Source organism: Anomaloglossus baeobatrachus, unplaced genomic scaffold (assembly GCF_048569485.1).
Source record: "Anomaloglossus baeobatrachus isolate aAnoBae1 unplaced genomic scaffold, aAnoBae1.hap1 Scaffold_4233, whole genome shotgun sequence".
NCBI classification, from domain to species: domain Eukaryota; kingdom Metazoa; phylum Chordata; class Amphibia; order Anura; family Aromobatidae; genus Anomaloglossus; species Anomaloglossus baeobatrachus.
The window spans coordinates 1,168-21,500 of NW_027443569.1; the positions used below are offsets into that span (position 1 = coordinate 1,168).

Consider the following 20,333-nt stretch of genomic DNA (forward strand, 5'->3'; position numbering starts at 1 on the left):
GGGGAGGGGAGTTGCTTGCGCCCTAAAGGAGGAGTTATTCAGATTCATTGCAGTGGGCGGCGGCTGCAAAACGCACCATTCTTCTTGTTTTGGCTCTGCAAAGCAGCCTTTTCAAGGGTTGGCTTGGGTGACAAAATGTCTTGTGTAGGCGTGGGTTTGTCTCCCTCTCGCTCTCTCTCCCTAAGATGTGTCCGGCATAGGCCAGGGTGCCACTCGAGGCCCAAACCAATTCTGGTTATCGCTTCTCGGCCTTTTGGCTAAGATCAAGTGTAGTATCTGTTCTTATCAGTTTAATATCTGATACGTCCCCTATCTGGGGACCATATATTAAATGGATTTTTAGAACAGGGAGATGGAAAAAGAGCTTGCTCTGTCCACTCCACGCATTGACCTGGTATTGCAGTACCTCCAGGAACGGTGCACCCCTTCTTAACCCAGTTTCCAAAAGCAGAACTCAATTCACCTGATTCATATTAGCCCGATTTAATGAATTGGAAGAAAGCATACGTCTTCATATGCACCTCAATTTGGCCCATTCACTTTTCACACTTCCTCCTTTTGTTTTTTATCTTTCACACTTTTGACTTTCTTTATTCATCCAAATAGCAAACTCATCACCACTCAACCTGACCAACTCGGCTATGTCCCCGTGCTGCAGTTCTCTGTCTTATCTAGATCATTTGCAATTGAATGGAATAGATCCCTTTTGGACAAAGTGGATTCACCTGCTGCTGCAGTGACCACAGGTGTGATAACATCTAGAATTGGCATCTGGTGCGATCTCTCCGCTTCCACACTCCAAAGAAAGTTACCTGTTTATTCCTATCATGCATTGGTTTTTGGGGTTTTCTTTGAGTAATGATGATCTCTTTAGTAGTCTGTTGGCGCCCTCTCCTGGAGGAATAGTTTGCTTGCTCTTGGACATTCTAAAAGAGAGGTCATGATAGACATTGAGCTTCTGAGCTCAATTGGGGACAGTCATGGGTGATGAATGTTTGCAACCTACTGCGAAGCCTCATACCGCAATATAAGGAACGTCAAATACTAAGAAAGGGCGGCCTATGAAAGAATTACTACTTTCAATAAGTACACTTAAACGGCTAATTGGGAATAGAAAAACTGTAAAAAGCCCTCTGAGAAAGCCCCCCTCTAACCTTTGATAGTAAGCTTTTCTGTAGTCTGCCTGTTGATGTATTTTCCGTTTGAACTGTGCACAACATGAAGAGACGGAACACTGGCGGCTTGTCACAATGCCCCCCGATGACATCACAATAGCGCTGCTGCCTAGAAAACAAGCTGCGCAGAAGAAGTTGTTCTTTGGGTGGGAGGGTGGGCTAGTGGAAGGAGGGGGCAATCTCTTTTTTTCCCGGGTGGTAGGGGGATGACAGGAGAAGGGAAGCGGGTGGTGAGAAAGGTACAGAGGGCAGGGTTTGGGGGCTGGGAAGGAAAGGGAAAAGATTAGGGTTTGGGGATGATGAAAGGGCTTTCTACGGGTAAGGATGGCAAAGGGTGGCAGTGACGGAAAGTCAGGCAACCTGTCCTGTCCGTCTTTTTGTATCGTGAATTGGAAAGACTGCAAGGGGGAGGGGAGTTGCTTGCGCCCTAAAGGAGGAGTTATTCAGATTCATTGCAGTGGGCGGCGGCTGCAAAACGCACCATTCTTCTTGTTTTGGCTCTGCAAAGCAGCCTTTTCAAGGGTTGGCTTGGGTGACAAAATGTCTTGTGTAGGCGTGGGTTTGTCTCCCTCTCGCTCTCTCTCCCTAAGATGTGTCCGGCATAGGCCAGGGTGCCACTCGAGGCCCAAACCAATTCTGGTTATCGCTTCTCGGCCTTTTGGCTAAGATCAAGTGTAGTATCTGTTCTTATCAGTTTAATATCTGATACGTCCCCTATCTGGGGACCATATATTAAATGGATTTTTAGAACAGGGAGATGGAAAAAGAGCTTGCTCTGTCCACTCCACGCATTGACCTGGTATTGCAGTACCTCCAGGAACGGTGCACCCCTTCTTAACCCAGTTTCCAAAAGCAGAACTCAATTCACCTGATTCATATTAGCCCGATTTAATGAATTGGAAGAAAGCATACGTCTTCATATGCACCTCAATTTGGCCCATTCACTTTTCACACTTCCTCCTTTTGTTTTTTATCTTTCACACTTTTGACTTTCTTTATTCATCCAAATAGCAAACTCATCACCACTCAACCTGACCAACTCGGCTATGTCCCCGTGCTGCAGTTCTCTGTCTTATCTAGATCATTTGCAATTGAATGGAATAGATCCCTTTTGGACAAAGTGGATTCACCTGCTGCTGCAGTGACCACAGGTGTGATAACATCTAGAATTGGCATCTGGTGCGATCTCTCCGCTTCCACTCCAAAGAAAGTTACCTGTTTATTCCTATCATGCATTGGTTTTTGGGGTTTTCTTTGAGTAATGATGATCTCTTTAGTAGTCTGTTGGCGCCCTCGTCCTGGAGGAATAGTTTGCTTGCTCTTGGACATTCTAAAAGAGAGGTCATGATAGACATTGAGCTTCTGAGCTCAATTGGGGACAGTCATGGGTGATGAATGTTTGCAACCTACTGCGAAGCCTCATACCGCAATATAAGGAACGTCAAATACTAAGAAAGGGCGGCCTATGAAAGAATTACTACTTTCAATAAGTACACTTAAACGGCTAATTGGGAATAGAAAAACTGTAAAAAGCCCTCTGAGAAAGCCCCCCTCTAACCTTTGATAGTAAGCTTTTCTGTAGTCTGCCTGTTGATGTATTTTCCGTTTGAACTGTGCACAACATGAAGAGACGGAACACTGGCGGCTTGTCACAATGCCCCCCGATGACATCACAATAGCGCTGCTGCCTAGAAAACAAGCTGCGCAGAAGAAGTTGTTCTTTGGGTGGGAGGGTGGGCTAGTGGAAGGAGGGGGCAATCTCTTTTTTTCCCGGGTGGTAGGGGGATGACAGGAGAAGGGAAGCGGGTGGTGAGAAAGGTACAGAGGGCAGGGTTTGGGGGCTGGGAAGGAAAGGGAAAAGATTAGGGTTTGGGGATGATGAAAGGGCTTTCTACGGGTAAGGATGGCAAAGGGTGGCAGTGACGGAAAGTCAGGCAACCTGTCCTGTCCGTCTTTTTGTATCGTGAATTGGAAAGACTGCAAGGGGGAGGGGAGTTGCTTGCGCCCTAAAGGAGGAGTTATTCAGATTCATTGCAGTGGGCGGCGGCTGCAAAACGCACCATTCTTCTTGTTTTGGCTCTGCAAAGCAGCCTTTTCAAGGGTTGGCTTGGGTGACAAAATGTCTTGTGTAGGCGTGGGTTTGTCTCCCTCTCGCTCTCTCTTCCCTAAGATGTGTCCGGCATAGGCCAGGGTGCCACTCGAGGCCCAAACCAATTCTGGTTATCGCTTCTCGGCCTTTTGGCTAAGATCAAGTGTAGTATCTGTTCTTATCAGTTTAATATCTGATACGTCCCCTATCTGGGGACCATATATTAAATGGATTTTTTAGAACAGGGAGATGGAAAAAGAGCTTGCTCTGTCCACTCCACGCATTGACCTGGTATTGCAGTACCTCCAGGAACGGTGCACCCCTTCTTAACCCAGTTTCCAAAAGCAGAACTCAATTCACCTGATTCATATTAGCCCGATTTAATGAATTGGAAGAAAGCATACGTCTTCATATGCACCTCAATTTGGCCCATTCACTTTTCACACTTCCTCCTTTTGTTTTTTAATCTTTCACACTTTTGACTTTCTTTATTCATCCAAATAGCAAACTCATCACCACTCAACCTGACCAACTCGGCTATGTCCCCGTGCTGCAGTTCTCTGTCTTATCTAGATCATTTGCAATTGAATGGAATAGATCCCTTTTGGACAAAGTGGATTCACCTGCTGCTGCAGTGACCACAGGTGTGATAACATCTAGAATGGCATCTGGTGCGATCTCTCCGCTTCCACTCCAAAGAAAGTTTACCTGTTTATTCCTATCATGCATTGGTTTTTGGGGTTTTCTTTGAGTAAGGCTATGTGCACACGCTGCGTTTTTTTGACGCTGCGTTTTTGTGCGTTTTTGGCCGCTAAAAACGCACAAAAACGCACCTGCGTCGAAAAAACGCGGCAAAAAACGCACGCGTTTTGCCGCGATTTGGTGCGTTTTTTTGCTGCGTTTTGCTGCGTTTTTGCTCACTGCGTTTTTTATCAGTGAACAAAAAAAAAAAAAGGTCTGATGTCATTTCCTTCTTCAATGTGTTCTTCATTCTCCACTAGTGTATGCAGAAGAGCAGACAGCTGCAGAACTACAAGGCTCAGCATCCTCGATCCAATAGTGTATGCAGGACAGCAGACAGCAGCTGTCGAACTACAAGGCTCAGCATCCTCCATCCAATAGTGTATGCAGGAGAGCAGACAGCAGCTGTCGAACTACAAGGCTTCAGCATCCTCCTTCAGGACTGTATGCAGGATTTCTTTGCCCCCCCAAAAAAAAAAATGACGTGGGCTTCGCCATATTTTTGTATGCTAGCCGGGTACAGCAGGCAGGTACGGGCTGCCCCAACCCCCAGCTGCCTATTTGTACCCGGCTGGGAACCAAAAATATAGGGAAGCCCTTTTTTTTTAAATTATTTCATGAATTTCATGAAATAATTTAAAAAAAAAATGACGTGAGCTTCGCCCCATTTTTGAGTCCAGCCGGGTACAACTAGGCAGCTGGGGATTGGAATCCACAGTGCAGGGTGCCCATGCTTTCTGGGCACCCTTGCTGTGAATTGCAGTCCCGCAGCCACCCCAGAAAATGGCGCTTTCCATAGAAGCGCCATCTTCTGGCGCTGTATCCAACTCTTCCGGCTGCCCTGATGCCGGGTGGCTAGCCAGGTAATAATGGAGTTAGGGCTAGCTGTATATTATCAGCTAGCCCTAAGCCCGAAATTCATGGTGTCACGCCAATATTAGACATGGCCACCATGAATTTCTAGTAAAGATAAAAAAAAAAACACAACACAGAAAAATATTTTTATTAGAAATAAAACACAACACAATTAGTGACTCCATCTTTATTGAAATAAACCCCCCTCCGCAGTAATCCTGGGTCAGGGTCCCGCGCCGTCCAATCAGGATCCAATATCATCTGATCGGTTTGCTGGAAGGCAAAGCGATCAGATGATGTGTCAGGTTAAAGGATGTGAATCCCATCACACATCAGCTGATTGTATAAAAGCCGATTATACAATCAGCAGATGCATCAGTAGAAAAAAAAAAAAAATAATACTCACTTATGTGCTGAATTACCCGGCAGCTCCCGGAGCGATGGGGCGGGAGTCTGATCCCGTCCGATCGCTGCAGCAGCTGCCGGTAATCAGGGATGAAGTCTCCTGACTCATCCGCTGATACCGGCCCCGGGCGCCCGCGTCACCGCGATACTTACGATCACCTGATGCGTCAGGTGACTGCATCAGGTGATCCATCGCCAGGTCCTGCAAGCAAGGTCCTGCCCCGGGGAGACTGCACACAGCCAGAGCGGGAGCGGCGATACCGTGACAGGAGCTGGGAGCGGGCATGGCACCGCGAGCTGCACACAGGTGAGTATACTTTTTTTTTTTTTATTCTACTGTTAACTTTTGTTTTCGCAGCCGCTTCCACCTCCTGCCTGTACATGGCGCCGCACGGCAGCATACATGCACAGGACGGGAGGTGGACGCGGCGGTGACGGTACCGGGAGGATTCATGCTTCTGTCTATACTGACAGAAGGAATCCTCTTCCTGTACACGTCACTTTACTACCCACCTCCTGCGCTTATAGCTGCTTCGTTTTGGTCTTAGAAACGCACCAAAACGCAGCTATTTGCGTTTCTCATTGCGTCTTTCAACATCCCATTGAACTCAATGGATGAAAAGCGCAGTGAAAAACGCGGGAATAATTGACATGCTGCGTTTTTTGTGGTCACCGACAAAACGCAGCTGAAAAAAAAAAACGCTGTGTGAGGACAGCAAAAAATTAAAACTCATAGACTTTGCTGGGGAAGCAAAGTCATGCAGTTTTGAGGCCAAAAACGCACCCCGAAAAACGCGCAAAAACGCCGAGAAAAACGCACCGTGTGCAACATAGGCCTAATGATGATCTCTTTAGTAGTCTGTTGGCGCCCTCTCCCTGGAGGAATAGTTTGCTTGCTCTTGGACATTCTAAAAGAGAGGTCATGATAGACATTGAGCTTCTGAGCTCAATTGGGGACAGTCATGGGTGATGAATGTTTGCAACCTACTGCGAAGCCTCATACCGCAATATAAGGAACGTCAAATACTAAGAAAGGGCGGCCTATGAAAGAATTACTACTTTCAATAAGTACACTTAAACGGCTAATTGGGAATAGAAAAAACTGTAAAAAGCCCTCTGAGAAAGCCCCCCTCTAACCTTTGATAGTAAGCTTTTCTGTAGTCTGCCTGTTGATGTATTTTCCGTTTGAACTGTGCACAACATGAAGAGACGGAACACTGGCGGCTTGTCACAATGCCCCCCGATGACATCACAATAGCGCTGCTGCCTAGAAAACAAGCTGCGCAGAAGAAGTTGTTCTTTGGGTGGGAGGGTGGGCTAGTGGAAGGAGGGGGCAATCTCTTTTTTTCCCGGGTGGTAGGGGGATGACAGGAGAAGGGAAGCGGGTGGTGAGAAAGGTACAGAGGGCAGGGTTTGGGGGCTGGGAAGGAAAGGGAAAAGATTAGGGTTTGGGGATGATGAAAGGGCTTTCTACGGGTAAGGATGGCAAAGGGTGGCAGTGACGGAAAGTCAGGCAACCTGTCCTGTCCGTCTTTTTGTATCGTGAATTGGAAAGACTGCAAGGGGGAGGGGAGTTGCTTGCGCCCTAAAGGAGGAGTTATTCAGATTCATTGCAGTGGGCGGCGGCTGCAAAACGCACCATTCTTCTTGTTTTGGCTCTGCAAAGCAGCCTTTTCAAGGGTTGGCTTGGGTGACAAAATGTCTTGTGTAGGCGTGGGTTTGTCTCCCTCTCGCTCTCTCTCCCTAAGATGTGTCCGGCATAGGCCAGGGTGCCACTCGAGGCCCAAACCAATTCTGGTTATCGCTTCTCGGCCTTTTGGCTAAGATCAAGTGTAGTATCTGTTCTTATCAGTTTAATATCTGATACGTCCCCTATCTGGGGACCATATATTAAATGGATTTTTAGAACAGGGAGATGGAAAAAGAGCTTGCTCTGTCCACTCCACGCATTGACCTGGTATTGCAGTACCTCCAGGAACGGTGCACCCCTTCTTAACCCAGTTTCCAAAAGCAGAACTCAATTCACCTGATTCATATTAGCCCGATTTAATGAATTGGAAGAAAGCATACGTCTTCATATGCACCTCAATTTGGCCCATTCACTTTTCACACTTCCTCCTTTTGTTTTTTATCTTTCACACTTTTGACTTTCTTTATTCATCCAAATAGCAAACTCATCACCACTCAACCTGACCAACTCGGCTATGTCCCCGTGCTGCAGTTCTCTGTCTTATCTAGATCATTTGCAATTGAATGGAATAGATCCCTTTTGGACAAAGTGGATTCACCTGCTGCTGCAGTGACCACAGGTGTGATAACATCTAGAATTGGCATCTGGTGCGATCTCTCCGCTTCCACTCCAAAGAAAGTTACCTGTTTATTCCTATCATGCATTGGTTTTTGGGGTTTTCTTTGAGTAATGATGATCTCTTTAGTAGTCTGTTGGCGCCCTCTCCTGGAGGAATAGTTTGCTTGCTCTTGGACATTCTAAAAGAGAGGTCATGATAGACATTGAGCTTCTGAGCTCAATTGGGGACAGTCATGGGTGATGAATGTTTGCAACCTACTGCGAAGCCTCATACCGCAATATAAGGAACGTCAAATACTAAGAAAGGGCGGCCTATGAAAGAATTACTACTTTCAATAAGTACACTTAAACGGCTAATTGGGAATAGAAAAACTGTAAAAAGCCCTCTGAGAAAGCCCCCCTCTAACCTTTGATAGTAAGCTTTTCTGTAGTCTGCCTGTTGATGTATTTTCCGTTTGAACTGTGCACAACATGAAGAGACGGAACACTGGCGGCTTGTCACAATGCCCCCCGATGACATCACAATAGCGCTGCTGCCTAGAAAACAAGCTGCGCAGAAGAAGTTGTTCTTTGGGTGGGAGGGTGGGCTAGTGGAAGGAGGGGGCAATCTCTTTTTTTCCCGGGTGGTAGGGGGATGACAGGAGAAGGGAAGCGGGTGGTGAGAAAGGTACAGAGGGCAGGGTTTGGGGGCTGGGAAGGAAAGGGAAAAGATTAGGGTTTGGGGATGATGAAAGGGCTTTCTACGGGTAAGGATGGCAAAGGGTGGCAGTGACGGAAAGTCAGGCAACCTGTCCTGTCCGTCTTTTTGTATCGTGAATTGGAAAGACTGCAAGGGGGAGGGGAGTTGCTTGCGCCCTAAAGGAGGAGTTATTCAGATTCATTGCAGTGGGCGGCGGCTGCAAAACGCACCATTCTTCTTGTTTTGGCTCTGCAAAGCAGCCTTTTCAAGGGTTGGCTTGGGTGACAAAATGTCTTGTGTAGGCGTGGGTTTGTCTCCCTCTCGCTCTCTCTCCCTAAGATGTGTCCGGCATAGGCCAGGGTGCCACTCGAGGCCCAAACCAATTCTGGTTATCGCTTCTCGGCCTTTTGGCTAAGATCAAGTGTAGTATCTGTTCTTATCAGTTTAATATCTGATACGTCCCCTATCTGGGGACCATATATTAAATGGATTTTTAGAACAGGGAGATGGAAAAAGAGCTTGCTCTGTCCACTCCACGCATTGACCTGGTATTGCAGTACCTCCAGGAACGGTGCACCCCTTCTTAACCCAGTTTCCAAAAGCAGAACTCAATTCACCTGATTCATATTAGCCCGATTTAATGAATTGGAAGAAAGCATACGTCTTCATATGCACCTCAATTTGGCCCATTCACTTTTCACACTTCCTCCTTTTGTTTTTTATCTTTCACACTTTTGACTTTCTTTATTCATCCAAATAGCAAACTCATCACCACTCAACCTGACCAACTCGGCTATGTCCCCGTGCTGCAGTTCTCTGTCTTATCTAGATCATTTGCAATTGAATGGAATAGATCCCTTTTGGACAAAGTGGATTCACCTGCTGCTGCAGTGACCACAGGTGTGATAACATCTAGAATTGGCATCTGGTGCGATCTCTCCGCTTCCACTCCAAAGAAAGTTACCTGTTTATTCCTATCATGCATTGGTTTTTGGGGTTTTCTTTCAGTAATGATGATCTCTTTAGTAGTCTGTTGGCGCCCTCTCCTGGAGGAATAGTTTGCTTGCTCTTGGACATTCTAAAAGAGAGGTCATGATAGACATTGAGCTTCTGAGCTCAATTGGGGACAGTCATGGGTGATGAATGTTTGCAACCTACTGCGAAGCCTCATACCGCAATATAAGGAACGTCAAATACTAAGAAAGGGCGGCCTATGAAAGAATTACTACTTTCAATAAGTACACTTAAACGGCTAATTGGGAATAGAAAAACTGTAAAAAGCCCTCTGAGAAAGCCCCCCTCTAACCTTTGATAGTAAGCTTTTCTGTAGTCTGCCTGTTGATGTATTTTCCGTTTGAACTGTGCACAACATGAAGAGACGGAACACTGGCGGCTTGTCACAATGCCCCCCGATGACATCACAATAGCGCTGCTGCCTAGAAAAGAAGCTGCGCAGAAGAAGTTGTTCTTTGGGTGGGAGGGTGGGCTAGTGGAAGGAGGGGGCAATCTCTTTTTTTCCCGGGTGGTAGGGGGATGACAGGAGAAGGGAAGCGGGTGGTGAGAAAGGTACAGAGGGCAGGGTTTGGGGGCTGGGAAGGAAAGGGAAAAGATTAGGGTTTGGGGATGATGAAAGGGCTTTCTACGGGTAAGGATGGCAAAGGGTGGCAGTGACGGAAAGTCAGGCAACCTGTCCTGTCCGTCTTTTTGTATCGTGAATTGGAAAGACTGCAAGGGGGAGGGGAGTTGCTTGCGCCCTAAAGGAGGAGTTATTCAGATTCATTGCAGTGGGCGGCGGCTGCAAAACGCACCATTCTTCTTGTTTTGGCTCTGCAAAGCAGCCTTTTCAAGGGTTGGCTTGGGTGACAAAATGTCTTGTGTAGGCGTGGGTTTGTCTCCCTCTCGCTCTCTCTCCCTAAGATGTGTCCGGCATAGGCCAGGGTGCCACTCGAGGCCCAAACCAATTCTGGTTATCGCTTCTCGGCCTTTTGGCTAAGATCAAGTGTAGTATCTGTTCTTATCAGTTTAATATCTGATACGTCCCCTATCTGGGGACCATATATTAAATGGATTTTTAGAACAGGGAGATGGAAAAAGAGCTTGCTCTGTCCACTCCACGCATTGACCTGGTATTGCAGTACCTCCAGGAACGGTGCACCCCTTCTTAACCCAGTTTCCAAAAGCAGAACTCAATTCACCTGATTCATATTAGCCCGATTTAATGAATTGGAAGAAAGCATACGTCTTCATATGCACCTCAATTTGGCCCATTCACTTTTCACACTTCCTCCTTTTGTTTTTTATCTTTCACACTTTTGACTTTCTTTATTCATCCAAATAGCAAACTCATCACCACTCAACCTGACCAACTCGGCTATGTCCCCGTGCTGCAGTTCTCTGTCTTATCTAGATCATTTGCAATTGAATGGAATAGATCCCTTTTGGACAAAGTGGATTCACCTGCTGCTGCAGTGACCACAGGTGTGATAACATCTAGAATTGGCATCTGGTGCGATCTCTCCGCTTCCACTCCAAAGAAAGTTACCTGTTTATTCCTATCATGCATTGGTTTTTGGGGTTTTCTTTGAGTAATGATGATCTCTTTAGTAGTCTGTTGGCGCCCTCTCCTGGAGGAATAGTTTGCTTGCTCTTGGACATTCTAAAAGAGAGGTCATGATAGACATTGAGCTTCTGAGCTCAATTGGGGACAGTCATGGGTGATGAATGTTTGCAACCTACTGCGAAGCCTCATACCGCAATATAAGGAACGTCAAATACTAAGAAAGGGCGGCCTATGAAAGAATTACTACTTTCAATAAGTACACTTAAACGGCTAATTGGGAATAGAAAAACTGTAAAAAGCCCTCTGAGAAAGCCCCCCTCTAACCTTTGATAGTAAGCTTTTCTGTAGTCTGCCTGTTGATGTATTTTCCGTTTGAACTGTGCACAACATGAAGAGACGGAACACTGGCGGCTTGTCACAATGCCCCCCGATGACATCACAATAGCGCTGCTGCCTAGAAAACAAGCTGCGCAGAAGAAGTTGTTCTTTGGGTGGGAGGGTGGGCTAGTGGAAGGAGGGGGCAATCTCTTTTTTTCCCGGGTGGTAGGGGGATGACAGGAGAAGGGAAGCGGGTGGTGAGAAAGGTACAGAGGGCAGGGTTTGGGGGCTGGGAAGGAAAGGGAAAAGATTAGGGTTTGGGGATGATGAAAGGGCTTTCTACGGGTAAGGATGGCAAAGGGTGGCAGTGACGGAAAGTCAGGCAACCTGTCCTGTCCGTCTTTTTGTATCGTGAATTGGAAAGACTGCAAGGGGGAGGGGAGTTGCTTGCGCCCTAAAGGAGGAGTTATTCAGATTCATTGCAGTGGGCGGCGGCTGCAAAACGCACCATTCTTCTTGTTTTGGCTCTGCAAAGCAGCCTTTTCAAGGGTTGGCTTGGGTGACAAAATGTCTTGTGTAGGCGTGGGTTTGTCTCCCTCTCGCTCTCTCTCCCTAAGATGTGTCCGGCATAGGCCAGGGTGCCACTCGAGGCCCAAACCAATTCTGGTTATCGCTTCTCGGCCTTTTGGCTAAGATCAAGTGTAGTATCTGTTCTTATCAGTTTAATATCTGATACGTCCCCTATCTGGGGACCATATATTAAATGGATTTTTAGAACAGGGAGATGGAAAAAGAGCTTGCTCTGTCCACTCCACGCATTGACCTGGTATTGCAGTACCTCCAGGAACGGTGCACCCCTTCTTAACCCAGTTTCCAAAAGCAGAACTCAATTCACCTGATTCATATTAGCCCGATTTAATGAATTGGAAGAAAGCATACGTCTTCATATGCACCTCAATTTGGCCCATTCACTTTTCACACTTCCTCCTTTTGTTTTTTATCTTTCACACTTTTGACTTTCTTTATTCATCCAAATAGCAAACTCATCACCACTCAACCTGACCAACTCGGCTATGTCCCCGTGCTGCAGTTCTCTGTCTTATCTAGATCATTTGCAATTGAATGGAATAGATCCCTTTTGGACAAAGTGGATTCACCTGCTGCTGCAGTGACCACAGGTGTGATAACATCTAGAATTGGCATCTGGTGCGATCTCTCCGCTTCCACTCCAAAGAAAGTTACCTGTTTATTCCTATCATGCATTGGTTTTTGGGGTTTTCTTTGAGTAATGATGATCTCTTTAGTAGTCTGTTGGCGCCCTCTCCTGGAGGAATAGTTTGCTTGCTCTTGGACATTCTAAAAGAGAGGTCATGATAGACATTGAGCTTCTGAGCTCAATTGGGGACAGTCATGGGTGATGAATGTTTGCAACCTACTGCGAAGCCTCATACCGCAATATAAGGAACGTCAAATACTAAGAAAGGGCGGCCTATGAAAGAATTACTACTTTCAATAAGTACACTTAAACGGCTAATTGGGAATAGAAAAACTGTAAAAAGCCCTCTGAGAAAGCCCCCCTCTAACCTTTGATAGTAAGCTTTTCTGTAGTCTGCCTGTTGATGTATTTTCCGTTTGAACTGTGCACAACATGAAGAGACGGAACACTGGCGGCTTGTCACAATGCCCCCCGATGACATCACAATAGCGCTGCTGCCTAGAAAACAAGCTGCGCAGAAGAAGTTGTTCTTTGGGTGGGAGGGTGGGCTAGTGGAAGGAGGGGGCAATCTCTTTTTTTCCCGGGTGGTAGGGGGATGACAGGAGAAGGGAAGCGGGTGGTGAGAAAGGTACAGAGGGCAGGGTTTGGGGGCTGGGAAGGAAAGGGAAAAGATTAGGGTTTGGGGATGATGAAAGGGCTTTCTACGGGTAAGGATGGCAAAGGGTGGCAGTGACGGAAAGTCAGGCAACCTGTCCTGTCCGTCTTTTTGTATCGTGAATTGGAAAGACTGCAAGGGGGAGGGGAGTTGCTTGCGCCCTAAAGGAGGAGTTATTCAGATTCATTGCAGTGGGCGGCGGCTGCAAAACGCACCATTCTTCTTGTTTTGGCTCTGCAAAGCAGCCTTTTCAAGGGTTGGCTTGGGTGACAAAATGTCTTGTGTAGGCGTGGGTTTGTCTCCCTCTCGCTCTCTCTCCCTAAGATGTGTCCGGCATAGGCCAGGGTGCCACTCGAGGCCCAAACCAATTCTGGTTATCGCTTCTCGGCCTTTTGGCTAAGATCAAGTGTAGTATCTGTTCTTATCAGTTTAATATCTGATACGTCCCCTATCTGGGGACCATATATTAAATGGATTTTTAGAACAGGGAGATGGAAAAAGAGCTTGCTCTGTCCACTCCACGCATTGACCTGGTATTGCAGTACCTCCAGGAACGGTGCACCCCTTCTTAACCCAGTTTCCAAAAGCAGAACTCAATTCACCTGATTCATATTAGCCCGATTTAATGAATTGGAAGAAAGCATACGTCTTCATATGCACCTCAATTTGGCCCATTCACTTTTCACACTTCCTCCTTTTGTTTTTTATCTTTCACACTTTTGACTTTCTTTATTCATCCAAATAGCAAACTCATCACCACTCAACCTGACCAACTCGGCTATGTCCCCGTGCTGCAGTTCTCTGTCTTATCTAGATCATTTGCAATTGAATGGAATAGATCCCTTTTGGACAAAGTGGATTCACCTGCTGCTGCAGTGACCACAGGTGTGATAACATCTAGAATTGGCATCTGGTGCGATCTCTCCGCTTCCACTCCAAAGAAAGTTACCTGTTTATTCCTATCATGCATTGGTTTTTGGGGTTTTCTTTGAGTAATGATGATCTCTTTAGTAGTCTGTTGGCGCCCTCTCCTGGAGGAATAGTTTGCTTGCTCTTGGACATTCTAAAAGAGAGGTCATGATAGACATTGAGCTTCTGAGCTCAATTGGGGACAGTCATGGGTGATGAATGTTTGCAACCTACTGCGAAGCCTCATACCGCAATATAAGGAACGTCAAATACTAAGAAAGGGCGGCCTATGAAAGAATTACTACTTTCAATAAGTACACTTAAACGGCTAATTGGGAATAGAAAAACTGTAAAAAGCCCTCTGAGAAAGCCCCCCTCTAACCTTTGATAGTAAGCTTTTCTGTAGTCTGCCTGTTGATGTATTTTCCGTTTGAACTGTGCACAACATGAAGAGACGGAACACTGGCGGCTTGTCACAATGCCCCCCGATGACATCACAATAGCGCTGCTGCCTAGAAAACAAGCTGCGCAGAAGAAGTTGTTCTTTGGGTGGGAGGGTGGGCTAGTGGAAGGAGGGGGCAATCTCTTTTTTTCCCGGGTGGTAGGGGGATGACAGGAGAAGGGAAGCGGGTGGTGAGAAAGGTACAGAGGGCAGGGTTTGGGGGCTGGGAAGGAAAGGGAAAAGATTAGGGTTTGGGGATGATGAAAGGGCTTTCTACGGGTAAGGATGGCAAAGGGTGGCAGTGACGGAAAGTCAGGCAACCTGTCCTGTCCGTCTTTTTGTATCGTGAATTGGAAAGACTGCAAGGGGGAGGGGAGTTGCTTGCGCCCTAAAGGAGGAGTTATTCAGATTCATTGCAGTGGGCGGCGGCTGCAAAACGCACCATTCTTCTTGTTTTGGCTCTGCAAAGCAGCCTTTTCAAGGGTTGGCTTGGGTGACAAAATGTCTTGTGTAGGCGTGGGTTTGTCTCCCTCTCGCTCTCTCTCCCTAAGATGTGTCCGGCATAGGCCAGGGTGCCACTCGAGGCCCAAACCAATTCTGGTTATCGCTTCTCGGCCTTTTGGCTAAGATCAAGTGTAGTATCTGTTCTTATCAGTTTAATATCTGATACGTCCCCTATCTGGGGACCATATATTAAATGGATTTTTAGAACAGGGAGATGGAAAAAGAGCTTGCTCTGTCCACTCCACGCATTGACCTGGTATTGCAGTACCTCCAGGAACGGTGCACCCCTTCTTAACCCAGTTTCCAAAAGCAGAACTCAATTCACCTGATTCATATTAGCCCGATTTAATGAATTGGAAGAAAGCATACGTCTTCATATGCACCTCAATTTGGCCCATTCACTTTTCACACTTCCTCCTTTTGTTTTTTATCTTTCACACTTTTGACTTTCTTTATTCATCCAAATAGCAAACTCATCACCACTCAACCTGACCAACTCGGCTATGTCCCCGTGCTGCAGTTCTCTGTCTTATCTAGATCATTTGCAATTGAATGGAATAGATCCCTTTTGGACAAAGTGGATTCACCTGCTGCTGCAGTGACCACAGGTGTGATAACATCTAGAATTGGCATCTGGTGCGATCTCTCCGCTTCCACTCCAAAGAAAGTTACCTGTTTATTCCTATCATGCATTGGTTTTTGGGGTTTTCTTTCAGTAATGATGATCTCTTTAGTAGTCTGTTGGCGCCCTCTCCTGGAGGAATAGTTTGCTTGCTCTTGGACATTCTAAAAGAGAGGTCATGATAGACATTGAGCTTCTGAGCTCAATTGGGGACAGTCATGGGTGATGAATGTTTGCAACCTACTGCGAAGCCTCATACCGCAATATAAGGAACGTCAAATACTAAGAAAGGGCGGCCTATGAAAGAATTACTACTTTCAATAAGTACACTTAAACGGCTAATTGGGAATAGAAAAACTGTAAAAAGCCCTCTGAGAAAGCCCCCCTCTAACCTTTGATAGTAAGCTTTTCTGTAGTCTGCCTGTTGATGTATTTTCCGTTTGAACTGTGCACAACATGAAGAGACGGAACACTGGCGGCTTGTCACAATGCCCCCCGATGACATCACAATAGCGCTGCTGCCTAGAAAACAAGCTGCGCAGAAGAAGTTGTTCTTTGGGTGGGAGGGTGGGCTAGTGGAAGGAGGGGGCAATCTCTTTTTTTCCCGGGTGGTAGGGGGATGACAGGAGAAGGGAAGCGGGTGGTGAGAAAGGTACAGAGGGCAGGGTTTGGGGGCTGGGAAGGAAAGGGAAAAGATTAGGGTTTGGGGATGATGAAAGGGCTTTCTACGGGTAAGGATGGCAAAGGGTGGCAGTGACGGAAAGTCAGGCAACCTGTCCTGTCCGTCTTTTTGTATCGTGAATTGGAAAGACTGCAAGGGGGAGGGGAGTTGCTTGCGCCCTAAAGGAGGAGTTATTCAGATTCATTGCAGTGGGCGGCGGCTGCAAAACGCACCATTCTTCTTGTTTTGGCTCTGCAAAGCAGCCTTTTCAAGGGTTGGCTTGGGTGACAAAATGTCTTGTGTAGGCGTGGGTTTGTCTCCCTCTCGCTCTCTCTCCCTAAGATGTGTCCGGCATAGGCCAGGGTGCCACTCGAGGCCCAAACCAATTCTGGTTATCGCTTCTCGGCCTTTTGGCTAAGATCAAGTGTAGTATCTGTTCTTATCAGTTTAATATCTGATACGTCCCCTATCTGGGGACCATATATTAAATGGATTTTTAGAACAGGGAGATGGAAAAAGAGCTTGCTCTGTCCACTCCACGCATTGACCTGGTATTGCAGTACCTCCAGGAACGGTGCACCCCTTCTTAACCCAGTTTCCAAAAGCAGAACTCAATTCACCTGATTCATATTAGCCCGATTTAATGAATTGGAAGAAAGCATACGTCTTCATATGCACCTCAATTTGGCCCATTCACTTTTCACACTTCCTCCTTTTGTTTTTTATCTTTCACACTTTTGACTTTCTTTATTCATCCAAATAGCAAACTCATCACCACTCAACCTGACCAACTCGGCTATGTCCCCGTGCTGCAGTTCTCTGTCTTATCTAGATCATTTGCAATTGAATGGAATAGATCCCTTTTGGACAAAGTGGATTCACCTGCTGCTGCAGTGACCACAGGTGTGATAACATCTAGAATTGGCATCTGGTGCGATCTCTCCGCTTCCACTCCAAAGAAAGTTACCTGTTTATTCCTATCATGCATTGGTTTTTGGGGTTTTCTTTGAGTAATGATGATCTCTTTAGTAGTCTGTTGGCGCCCTCTCCTGGAGGAATAGTTTGCTTGCTCTTGGACATTCTAAAAGAGAGGTCATGATAGACATTGAGCTTCTGAGCTCAATTGGGGACAGTCATGGGTGATGAATGTTTGCAACCTACTGCGAAGCCTCATACCGCAATATAAGGAACGTCAAATACTAAGAAAGGGCGGCCTATGAAAGAATTACTACTTTCAATAAGTACACTTAAACGGCTAATTGGGAATAGAAAAACTGTAAAAAGCCCTCTGAGAAAGCCCCCCTCTAACCTTTGATAGTAAGCTTTTCTGTAGTCTGCCTGTTGATGTATTTTCCGTTTGAACTGTGCACAACATGAAGAGACGGAACACTGGCGGCTTGTCACAATGCCCCCCGATGACATCACAATAGCGCTGCTGCCTAGAAAACAAGCTGCGCAGAAGAAGTTGTTCTTTGGGTGGGAGGGTGGGCTAGTGGAAGGAGGGGGCAATCTCTTTTTTTCCCGGGTGGTAGGGGGATGACAGGAGAAGGGAAGCGGGTGGTGAGAAAGGTACAGAGGGCAGGGTTTGGGGGCTGGGAAGGAAAGGGAAAAGATTAGGGTTTGGGGATGATGAAAGGGCTTTCTACGGGTAAGGATGGCAAAGGGTGGCAGTGACGGAAAGTCAGGCAACCTGTCCTGTCCGTCTTTTTGTATCGTGAATTGGAAAGACTGCAAGGGGGAGGGGAGTTGCTTGCGCCCTAAAGGAGGAGTTATTCAGATTCATTGCAGTGGGCGGCGGCTGCAAAACGCACCATTCTTCTTGTTTTGGCTCTGCAAAGCAGCCTTTTCAAGGGTTGGCTTGGGTGACAAAATGTCTTGTGTAGGCGTGGGTTTGTCTCCCTCTCGCTCTCTCTCCCTAAGATGTGTCCGGCATAGGCCAGGGTGCCACTCGAGGCCCAAACCAATTCTGGTTATCGCTTCTCGGCCTTTTGGCTAAGATCAAGTGTAGTATCTGTTCTTATCAGTTTAATATCTGATACGTCCCCTATCTGGGGACCATATATTAAATGGATTTTTAGAACAGGGAGATGGAAAAAGAGCTTGCTCTGTCCACTCCACGCATTGACCTGGTATTGCAGTACCTCCAGGAACGGTGCACCCCTTCTTAACCCAGTTTCCAAAAGCAGAACTCAATTCACCTGATTCATATTAGCCCGATTTAATGAATTGGAAGAAAGCATACGTCTTCATATGCACCTCAATTTGGCCCATTCACTTTTCACACTTCCTCCTTTTGTTTTTTATCTTTCACACTTTTGACTTTCTTTATTCATCCAAATAGCAAACTCATCACCACTCAACCTGACCAACTCGGCTATGTCCCCGTGCTGCAGTTCTCTGTCTTATCTAGATCATTTGCAATTGAATGGAATAGATCCCTTTTGGACAAAGTGGATTCACCTGCTGCTGCAGTGACCACAGGTGTGATAACATCTAGAATTGGCATCTGGTGCGATCTCTCCGCTTCCACTCCAAAGAAAGTTACCTGTTTATTCCTATCATGCATTGGTTTTTGGGGTTTTCTTTGAGTAATGATGATCTCTTTAGTAGTCTGTTGGCGCCCTCTCCTGGAGGAATAGTTTGCTTGCTCTTGGACATTCTAAAAGAGAGGTCATGATAGACATTGAGCTTCTGAGCTCAATTGGGGACAGTCATGGGTGATGAATGTTTGCAACCTACTGCGAAGCCTCATACCGCAATATAAGGAACGTCAAATACTAAGAAAGGGCGGCCTATGAAAGAATTACTACTTTCAATAAGTACACTTAAACGGCTAATTGGGAATAGAAAAACTGTAAAAAGCCCTCTGAGAAAGCCCCCCTCTAACCTTTGATAGTAAGCTTTTCTGTAGTCTGCCTGTTGATGTATTTTCCGTTTGAACTGTGCACAACATGAAGAGACGGAACACTGGCGGCTTGTCACAATGCCCCCCGATGACATCACAATAGCGCTGCTGCCTAGAAAACAAGCTGCGCAGAAGAAGTTGTTCTTTGGGTGGGAGGGTGGGCTAGTGGAAGGAGGGGGCAATCTCTTTTTTTCCCGGGTGGTAGGGGGATGACAGGAGAAGGGAAGCGGGTGGTGAGAAAGGTACAGAGGGCAGGGTTTGGGGGCTGGGAAGGAAAGGGAAAAGATTAGGGTTTGGGGATGATGAAAGGGCTTTCTACGGGTAAGGATGGCAAAGGGTGGCAGTGACGGAAAGTCAGGCAACCTGTCCTGTCCGTCTTTTTGTATCGTGAATTGGAAAGACTGCAAGGGGGAGGGGAGTTGCTTGCGCCCTAAAGGAGGAGTTATTCAGATTCATTGCAGTGGGCGGCGGCTGCAAAACGCACCATTCTTCTTGTTTTGGCTCTGCAAAGCAGCCTTTTCAAGGGTTGGCTTGGGTGACAAAATGTCTTGTGTAGGCGTGGGTTTGTCTCCCTCTCGCTCTCTCTCCCTAAGATGTGTCCGGCATAGGCCAGGGTGCCACTCGAGGCCCAAACCAATTCTGGTTATCGCTTCTCGGCCTTTTGGCTAAGATCAAGTGTAGTATCTGTTCTTATCAGTTTAATATCTGATACGTCCCCTATCTGGGGACCATATATTAAATGGATTTTTAGAACAGGGAGATGGAAAAAGAGCTTGCTCTGTCCACTCCACGCATTGACCTGGTATTGCAGTACCTCCAGGAACGGTGCACCCCTTCTTAACCCAGTTTCCAAAAGCAGAACTCAATTCACCTGATTCATATTAGCCCGATTTAATGAATTGGAAGAAAGCATACGTCTTCATATGCACCTCAATTTGGCCCATTCACTTTTCACACTTCCTCCTTTTGTTTTTTATCTTTCACACTTTTGACTTTCTTTATTCATCCAAATAGCAAACTCATCACCACTCAACCTGACCAACTCGGCTATGTCCCCGTGCTGCAGTTCTCTGTCTTATCTAGATCATTTGCAATTGAATGGAATAGATCCCTTTTGGACAAAGTGGATTCACCTGCTGCTGCAGTGACCACAGGTGTGATAACATCTAGAATTGGCATCTGGTGCGATCTCTCCGCTTCCACTCCAAAGAAAGTTACCTGTTTATTCCTATCATGCATTGGTTTTTGGGGTTTTCTTTGAGTAATGATGATCTCTTTAGTAGTCTGTT

The 20,333-nt window shown here is 46.5% G+C and overlaps 12 non-coding genes across 12 annotated transcripts; all 12 read left to right on the forward strand.

Annotated features, from left to right (window-relative positions):
• The first annotated feature begins 237 nt into the window (after positions 1–237).
• Positions 238–428, forward strand: LOC142279083 (U2 spliceosomal RNA). The gene has a single exon (XR_012741814.1). It is a non-coding gene; the product is annotated as a U2 spliceosomal RNA (small nuclear RNA).
• A 1,389-nt stretch (positions 429–1,817) lies between these two features.
• Positions 1,818–2,008, forward strand: LOC142279095 (U2 spliceosomal RNA). The gene has a single exon (XR_012741825.1). It is a non-coding gene; the product is annotated as a U2 spliceosomal RNA (small nuclear RNA).
• A 1,389-nt stretch (positions 2,009–3,397) lies between these two features.
• LOC142279105 (U2 spliceosomal RNA) lies at positions 3,398–3,589 on the forward strand. The gene has a single exon (XR_012741834.1). It is a non-coding gene; the product is annotated as a U2 spliceosomal RNA (small nuclear RNA).
• A 3,476-nt stretch (positions 3,590–7,065) lies between these two features.
• Positions 7,066–7,256, forward strand: LOC142279106 (U2 spliceosomal RNA). Its single transcript, XR_012741835.1, has one exon. It is a non-coding gene; the product is annotated as a U2 spliceosomal RNA (small nuclear RNA).
• Positions 7,257–8,643: 1,387 nt separating this feature from the next.
• Positions 8,644–8,834, forward strand: LOC142279107 (U2 spliceosomal RNA). Its single transcript, XR_012741836.1, has one exon. It is a non-coding gene; the product is annotated as a U2 spliceosomal RNA (small nuclear RNA).
• Positions 8,835–10,221: 1,387 nt separating this feature from the next.
• On the forward strand, positions 10,222–10,412 carry LOC142279108 (U2 spliceosomal RNA). The gene has a single exon (XR_012741837.1). It is a non-coding gene; the product is annotated as a U2 spliceosomal RNA (small nuclear RNA).
• A 1,387-nt stretch (positions 10,413–11,799) lies between these two features.
• LOC142279084 (U2 spliceosomal RNA) lies at positions 11,800–11,990 on the forward strand. The gene has a single exon (XR_012741815.1). It is a non-coding gene; the product is annotated as a U2 spliceosomal RNA (small nuclear RNA).
• A 1,387-nt stretch (positions 11,991–13,377) lies between these two features.
• On the forward strand, positions 13,378–13,568 carry LOC142279085 (U2 spliceosomal RNA). Its single transcript, XR_012741816.1, has one exon. It is a non-coding gene; the product is annotated as a U2 spliceosomal RNA (small nuclear RNA).
• A 1,387-nt stretch (positions 13,569–14,955) lies between these two features.
• On the forward strand, positions 14,956–15,146 carry LOC142279086 (U2 spliceosomal RNA). Its single transcript, XR_012741817.1, has one exon. It is a non-coding gene; the product is annotated as a U2 spliceosomal RNA (small nuclear RNA).
• Positions 15,147–16,533: 1,387 nt separating this feature from the next.
• Positions 16,534–16,724, forward strand: LOC142279087 (U2 spliceosomal RNA). The gene has a single exon (XR_012741818.1). It is a non-coding gene; the product is annotated as a U2 spliceosomal RNA (small nuclear RNA).
• Positions 16,725–18,111: 1,387 nt separating this feature from the next.
• On the forward strand, positions 18,112–18,302 carry LOC142279089 (U2 spliceosomal RNA). The gene has a single exon (XR_012741819.1). It is a non-coding gene; the product is annotated as a U2 spliceosomal RNA (small nuclear RNA).
• Positions 18,303–19,689: 1,387 nt separating this feature from the next.
• LOC142279090 (U2 spliceosomal RNA) lies at positions 19,690–19,880 on the forward strand. Its single transcript, XR_012741820.1, has one exon. It is a non-coding gene; the product is annotated as a U2 spliceosomal RNA (small nuclear RNA).
• Positions 19,881–20,333: the final 453 nt, after the last annotated feature.